We start from the raw sequence: 7,125 nt of genomic DNA, 5'->3' as shown, positions 1-7,125 counted from the left end.
TTCTCTAAAATAATCCTAATGGGCAAAGTTTTGAAAACTATTGAAAAATAAAGTTTAAAAGTCTTAATACGTATAGTTTTCATGAATGACAACATAATTGAATTAAAAAAAATTCATTTTCAAAAATATTTTTTTTATTTCGAAATTCTCAGAAAATTTTGAAAAATTGTTCGTTTTTGATGAAATTTATTGCAAAATCTAGTTTCTAAACACTAAACAATCAATGTCCGATATAATGTTCAACCTAAAACTAATTAAAACTAGTCCTAAAATCAAAAATTGATAAAAATATAAGTTTTAGAAAAATTCCTTGAATATTTTTGGATTTGAGTGAGATTGAATGAAGTTTGCACGATTTTAATGATTCTAACAGGTTTAGGAGATGAAATATGAAGTGATTCCGACTAGAAATCGATGTTTTGAAGCAATGTAAAGATTTAGGGAGATGGAGAGAGTGAACGGCGGCAAAGAGAGAAGAAAGAGTTTGAGGCAAAAAGGGTTTATTTTGGCGTATATTAACATACCCCGTGGGGGGTATCGATTCCCTTTAGGGGGAATCAGTTCCCATTCAAAGGGGGAATCGGTTCCCCTTCAAGGGGGTATCGATTCCTCCTGCACTAAAACTCAAAAAATTGTATTTTAAACACTTAAAATGCTAAATTAATCTTATCTAGTGGTATTGGCAACTCATATATTGAAAATTAATCATGTTCAATCAATCAATTTTATCCTTAAACTTCATTTGAACATAAAATTAATTTTCACTAAGAATCATAAACTCCCCCTAACTAATAGCCAAGAATGCAATCAAAAATTATTATTATTATAAACATTTTTCATTTAAAAAGTGCTAAAATTAATTTAAACACTAAGTGAAGATAAGTCAGTTAAACCTAATTCCCTCATAAGTGTCCAAAATATTTCTTTGTCTAAAGTTTTTGTAAAGATATCCGCTAATTGGTACAAAGTATCAACAAATTCTAGAACTACATATTCCTTAACGACATGGTCTCTAATGAAGTGATGTCTAATTTCAATATACTTAGTTCTAGAATGTTGGATGGGATTTTTAGTGAGACAAATAGCACTATTATTGTCACACTTGATAGGAATGGTACCTACTTCAATTCCATAATCAAAAAGTTGTTGTTTCATCCATAAAACTTTTGCACGACAACTACCGGCTGAAATGTATTCCGCTTCAGTGGTAGCTAATGCAACACAATTTTGTTTCTTTGAAAACCAAGAAATCGGCATATTTCCAAGGAATTGGCAAGTACCGGAGGTGCTTTTCCTATCTAATTTGCATCCTACATAATCCACATCAGAGAAGGCATGCAAGCTAAAGCTAGAGCCTTTAGGATACCAAAGTCCTAAACTAGGAGTGTCCTTAAGATATCTAAAGATTCTCTTGACAACTAGTAAATTTGATTCCTTAGGGCAAGATTGAAATCTAGCAAATAAGCAAACACTAAACATAATGTTCGGTCTACTTGCGGTTAGATAAAACAAAGAGCCAATCATTGACCTATATAATTTAACATCCACACATTTACCTCATTTATCTTTGTCAAGCTTTGTTGATGAGCTCATTGGAGTGTCATGAGGTTTCTCATTTTCCAGTCTAAACTTCTTGAGCATATCCTTGACGTACTTAGCTTGATTGATGAAGATGCCATCTTTTCTTTGCTTGATTTGAGTCCCAAGAAAAATGAGAGCTCCCACATCATGCTCATCTCGAATTCACTTTGCATTAGCTTAGAAAATTCTTGGCAAAGAACATCATTAGTAGAACCAAATATTATATCATCAACATAAATTTGAACTACTAATAAATTTTTACCTTTATACTTTAAAAACAATGTAGTGGCAACCTTCCCTTTTGAAAAACCTTTTTCAATTAAAAAATTTGACAATTTTGCATACCAAGCTCTAGGAGCTTTTTTAAACCATAAAGCGCTTTTGTCAATTTAATAACATGATTTGGAAATTTTGAATCTTCAAAACTAGGAGGTTGTTCGACATACACTTCTTCTTTTTTAAAACCATTTAAAAATGAACTTTTAATATCCATTTGATATAATTTAAATTCATGAAAACATGCAAATGCTAATAACATTCTAATTGTTTCCATCATAGCTATGGGAGCGTATGTTTCATCATAGTCTCTGCCCTCTTCTTGAGTATAGCCTTGAGCAACAAGTCTAGCCTTGTTTCTCACTATATTACCACTGTCATTAACCTTATTCCTAAATACCCATCTAGTACCTACAATAGACTTATTACTAGGCCTTTCAACTAATGTCCATACTTTACTTCTCTCAAATTGATTTAACTCTTCTTGCATAGCCATAATCCAATGTTTATCATTTAATATTTCTTTAATATTCTTAGGCTCTATGCATGAAATAAATGCAACATAATTACAAATATTTCTACGAGAAGATCGAGTTATTACCCCTTTTAATAGATCACCTATAATCTCACCATCCTTGACATAGTTGTACTCTCTCGGGTAAGATACTTCCCTTTATTCAATGGTTGGATTCTTGAGGGGATCATGAATTTCCTCATCTTTTGTTTCTTCATTTGATGATGATTCTACAATGTCATTTCTAACGTCATTTGCTTGAATAATACCTACTTCATCATCAACACAAGAATCCTTCATTGGAAGGAGATTATCATCGAAAATAACATTTATAGACTCTTTTACAACTAAAATTCTTTTATTAAATACTCAATAAGCTTTAGAATGTAAGGAATAACCCAGAAAAATTCCTTCATCGCTTTTAGCATCAAATTTACCAAGATTGTCTTTACCGTTGTTTAAAACAAAACATTTACATCCAAAAGCATGAAAATAGCTAATGTTAGGCTTTTTAATTTTAAAAAGTTCATATGGAGTTTTCTTCAAAATAGGCCTAATCATTACTCAATTAATAATATAACAAGCGGTATTTGTGGTTTTCGCCCAAAAATATTTTGGCAAATTGTTTTCACAAAGCATGGTTCTAGCCATTTCTTATAAAGTTCTATTTTTCCTCTCAACAACTCCATTTTGTTGAGGGGTTCTAGGTGCTGAAAAATTATGGCTAATACCATTAGAATTACAAAATTCAGTAAATCCAAGATTTTAAAATTCAGTTCCATGATCACTCCTAACACTAGTTATAGAGTAACCTTTTTCATTTTGAATTACTTTTGAAAACATGATGAATTTTTTTAATGCTTCATCTTTAGTACTTAAGAATAGAACCCAAGTATATATAGAATAGTCATCTACCAATACAAATGCATATTGTTTTCCACCCAAGTTAGTAGTCCTAGTTGGCCCAAAAAGATCTATATAGATCAATTGTAATACTCTACTAATTGATACGTCATTAATGGATTTAAAAGAAACTCGCTTTTGTTTTCCTTTAGCACAAGCATCACAAATTTTGTCATTATCAAATTTAAGCTTAGGCAACCCTTGAACTAAATCTCCTTGAATCAATTGTTGCAAAACACTCATACTAGCATGTCCTAGTCTCCTATGCCATAACCAACTATCATGTTCATCCTTAGCAATTAGGCATAAATTAGTTATATCTATAGAGTCTAAATGCACCGTGTATATGTTTCTTATTCTATGACCAACAAGCATAATCCGATTAGATGCAATGTCAATGACTTTACAACCATTAGTTTCAAACATGACATTGAATCCCTTATCACATAATTGACTAATACTCAAAAGATTATGCTTTAATCCATTCACATAAAAAACATTTTTAATTTGTATAGAAGAGGTATTACCTATTGTACCTATACCTTCAATGTGACCTTTTGAATTATCACCAAAAGTCACTTCTCCTTTATTTTTGGCGTTAAGCTTTATGAACCGACTTTTGTCTCCAGTCATGTGTCTTGAGCATCCACTATCAAGGTACCATGAATTTGAATTTGTTTCTCTTGCCTTGTAGCAATGCTCATTTTCCTACAAACATAGATTAATTTTTTATTTTTGGTACCCAAATTCTTTTGGGTACATATTCATTAGTTTCCAAAATCCTAGTCCCCTTAGGTATCCATTTGTGTAGGATATTATTATCTTTAGTAGTAATGAGTTCTTTAGGAACCCATATACTTCTAACGATTTTTCCATTAGAGGTTCTTTGGGGACCTCTATGATTGTAGTTTTTAAAACTTTTTCTAATAAAGTTGGATTTCGAATTTTCTCCATTTTCAAAACGTTTTGTTCCAACTTTATCAAAAGAAGCTTTAAGATCATCAATTTTCTTTTGATGATCATCATTGACCTTTGAAAGTAAATTTTGCAAATCAGAAATTTTCTTTTCAAACTCTTCTAGTTTGATTTACAAATTTTTTATTTTACTTTCAAGATCATTGTTGGTCTTGGGTATGAGATTATTTTCATTTTTCAATTTCGAAATATCATTTTTATATCTTAAAAACAATTTCTCATAATCCAAAGCCAACCCATTATAATCCTCTAATAACTCATCATAAGATAATTCATCTGAATCAAATGAGTTAGAGGTTACCTTAGAATCTTCCTCGAATGCCATCAAGCACAAGTTTGCTACTTCTTGTTCCTCTTCATCGGAACCTTCTTCATTGCTCCATGTAGCCATGTGAGCCTTGTACTTATTCTTTGATTGACCCTTTCTCTTCAATTGTGGGAAATCATATTTGAAATGCCCCGGTTTTTTTGCATTCATAGCAAATGTCCAGGTTCTTCTCTTTTGGTTCATTCTTGAAGCCTTCATTTCGTTTGAATTTTCTTCCTCGGTTTGGCCTCATCATTTTTCTGAACTGTTTGGCAAACAATGTCATCTCCTCGTCATCATCATCTTTATCCGAATCACTCTCATCTTTTATTGATTTGAGAGCAACTCCCACGTTCTTCTTCTTCTCCGGCTCCTTTTTTGGCTCGTCTCTTTTCTCAATGTCTTCCTCTTCTTTAAGCATCATTTCATACGTTAGGAGAGAGTAAATAAGTTCATCGAGGGTCAAGGATTTTAAGTTCTTAGCCTCGATGATCGTTGTCTTCTTTGATTGCCAAGCTTTTGGAAGAGAGTAAACTAACTTCCTTACAAGCTTGTCATTTGGAATAATTTCTCCATATGATTTGAGACTATTGACAATCGTGGAGAATCTATTCGTCATAGCTTTGACATCTTCATCCGGTTTCATTCTGAAATTTTCATAGCTATGAGTTAGAAGACTAATTTTAGATTCTTTTACCTCGTTTGTGCCTTCATGAGTGACTTGTAGTTTGTTCCATATCTCATTGGCGGTTGTACAAGATGAAACTCTCCCGTATTCATCCGGTCTAAGAGCACAAAAGATAATGTGAATAGCTTTGGAGTTGAGCTGGAACATTCTTGTCTCTCCTTCACTCCACAATCTCAGGTGAGTGGAGGGTTTGATGTATCCATCTTCTATAACATTCCATGCTCCCATGTTACTTGTTTGAATGAAGTACATCATTCTATTCTTCCAATAAACATAGTTAGCTCCATTGAAGAAAGGAGGCTTGTTGACGGGCATTGAATCGAGAACGAAGTCGAAGTTTGAAGTGTCGGTCATTGATGACTTGAATATCGATGTAACTCTTCTCGAATCGACTCAAGAGGCAATTAAACCTTCAAATGAGTGAGTCTCTAATACCGATTGTTGAGTTAATCGATCGATGGAATATGCCAAGAGGGGGTGAATTGGCAATAAAAATTTTGGTGGAAGCTTTTGCAAAAAAATAAAAAACAATTTGCATAGCGATTTAGAGTGGTTCGACTTTCTCAACCAAAGTCTACGTCCACTACTTTAGCTATCCACACTAAGGATTTTCCACAAATTCACTAATTTGTCTTTCTTTTGAGGACAAAGAGTAACCTTACAAATCCCTCAAGAATTTTACCCCAAATTCTTGAAAACACTCTCTCCCAAAGAGAACAATACAAATTTTGCAAACTTACAAGAAAATCCTCACAAGACAAGATGTTTGCACAATTCTAGAACAAAGAAATAACACTCAAGAATAATACAATTGAGCACAATAAGTGTTCTTGAAAGCAAAAATGAATATTGAATGAAATAGGCTTGAAAAATGCTCAAACTTGAGGTTTGATGTTTTCTCTTTGATTCTCTCTTGATTCTTGTTTCTTGTTGTTTCTTGTTGTTGATCAATGGCTTCTAAGCTTGTTTAAATACTCCTTCAAATGTTTCTGAACGTTGGGGATCATTAGTGGAGTTAATGGAGCCGTTAGTGTGTGAAAACACTTAATAAATCAGCTTGGAGCATGGGGGAAATCGGTACCTCCTCATAGGAAATCGGTTCCTACAGTGTAAAATTCAAATATTTCGACCGTTATACAGGGAGGAATCGGTACCCCCTTGTGGGGGAATCGGTACGCCCTTGGGGGGAATCAGTTCCCTCCGAATAATCTGTTATTTCTCGGAGCCAAAACCATTCAGGGGGAATCGGTTCCCTCCTTAGGGGGAATCGGTTCCCTCTGGGCAATCTGTAATTTTTGGCTTATTTTGGTTCGAAATACTTTGTGAAAATTGTTTCAAAAATAGTTTAAGTATAAAACACAATTTTACACTTTAGTAAGGATTAAAATAGACTTTGAAAGACTTGGAGTAATATTTTGATATTCGAATAATTATATCGAATATGCTTATAAAATCTTTTGTAAAATCTTAAAATTCATTTAACTTAATTTATTATATTGAAACATCAAAATATTTTCAACAAATATCATGCGACCTTGGTGGGGGAAACGCATGGAGCATGGTGCAAACTTGGTGGTTCTAGCTAGGTCACGGGGAGTACAATGCGTCTCCCATGTACACTGTAGCATTCACCATATTCGACGAAATAATCTCTCACTACCATTACCTGATGAAATATTTTTTTCCCAACACATTATTTGAAAAATTCAACCCATCTATTAAACTTAATGTTTAGGATTTTTTTTAAATAGAGTAATATAATATGATATTTGTTTGAGAAATTTTTTGATCTATTAATAATATATACATGCTACAAATATATTTGTTAACACTTGGATCTTATAAGAATATAATACTCTCTTTATTATTGAGACAACTCAA

The sequence above is a fragment of the Hibiscus syriacus genome, unplaced genomic scaffold (assembly GCF_006381635.1).
Source record: "Hibiscus syriacus cultivar Baekdansim isolate YM2019G1 unplaced genomic scaffold, ASM638163v2 tig00018827_pilon, whole genome shotgun sequence".
Lineage (NCBI taxonomy): Eukaryota > Viridiplantae > Streptophyta > Magnoliopsida > Malvales > Malvaceae > Hibiscus > Hibiscus syriacus.
This window is presented reverse-complemented; position numbering follows the sequence as displayed.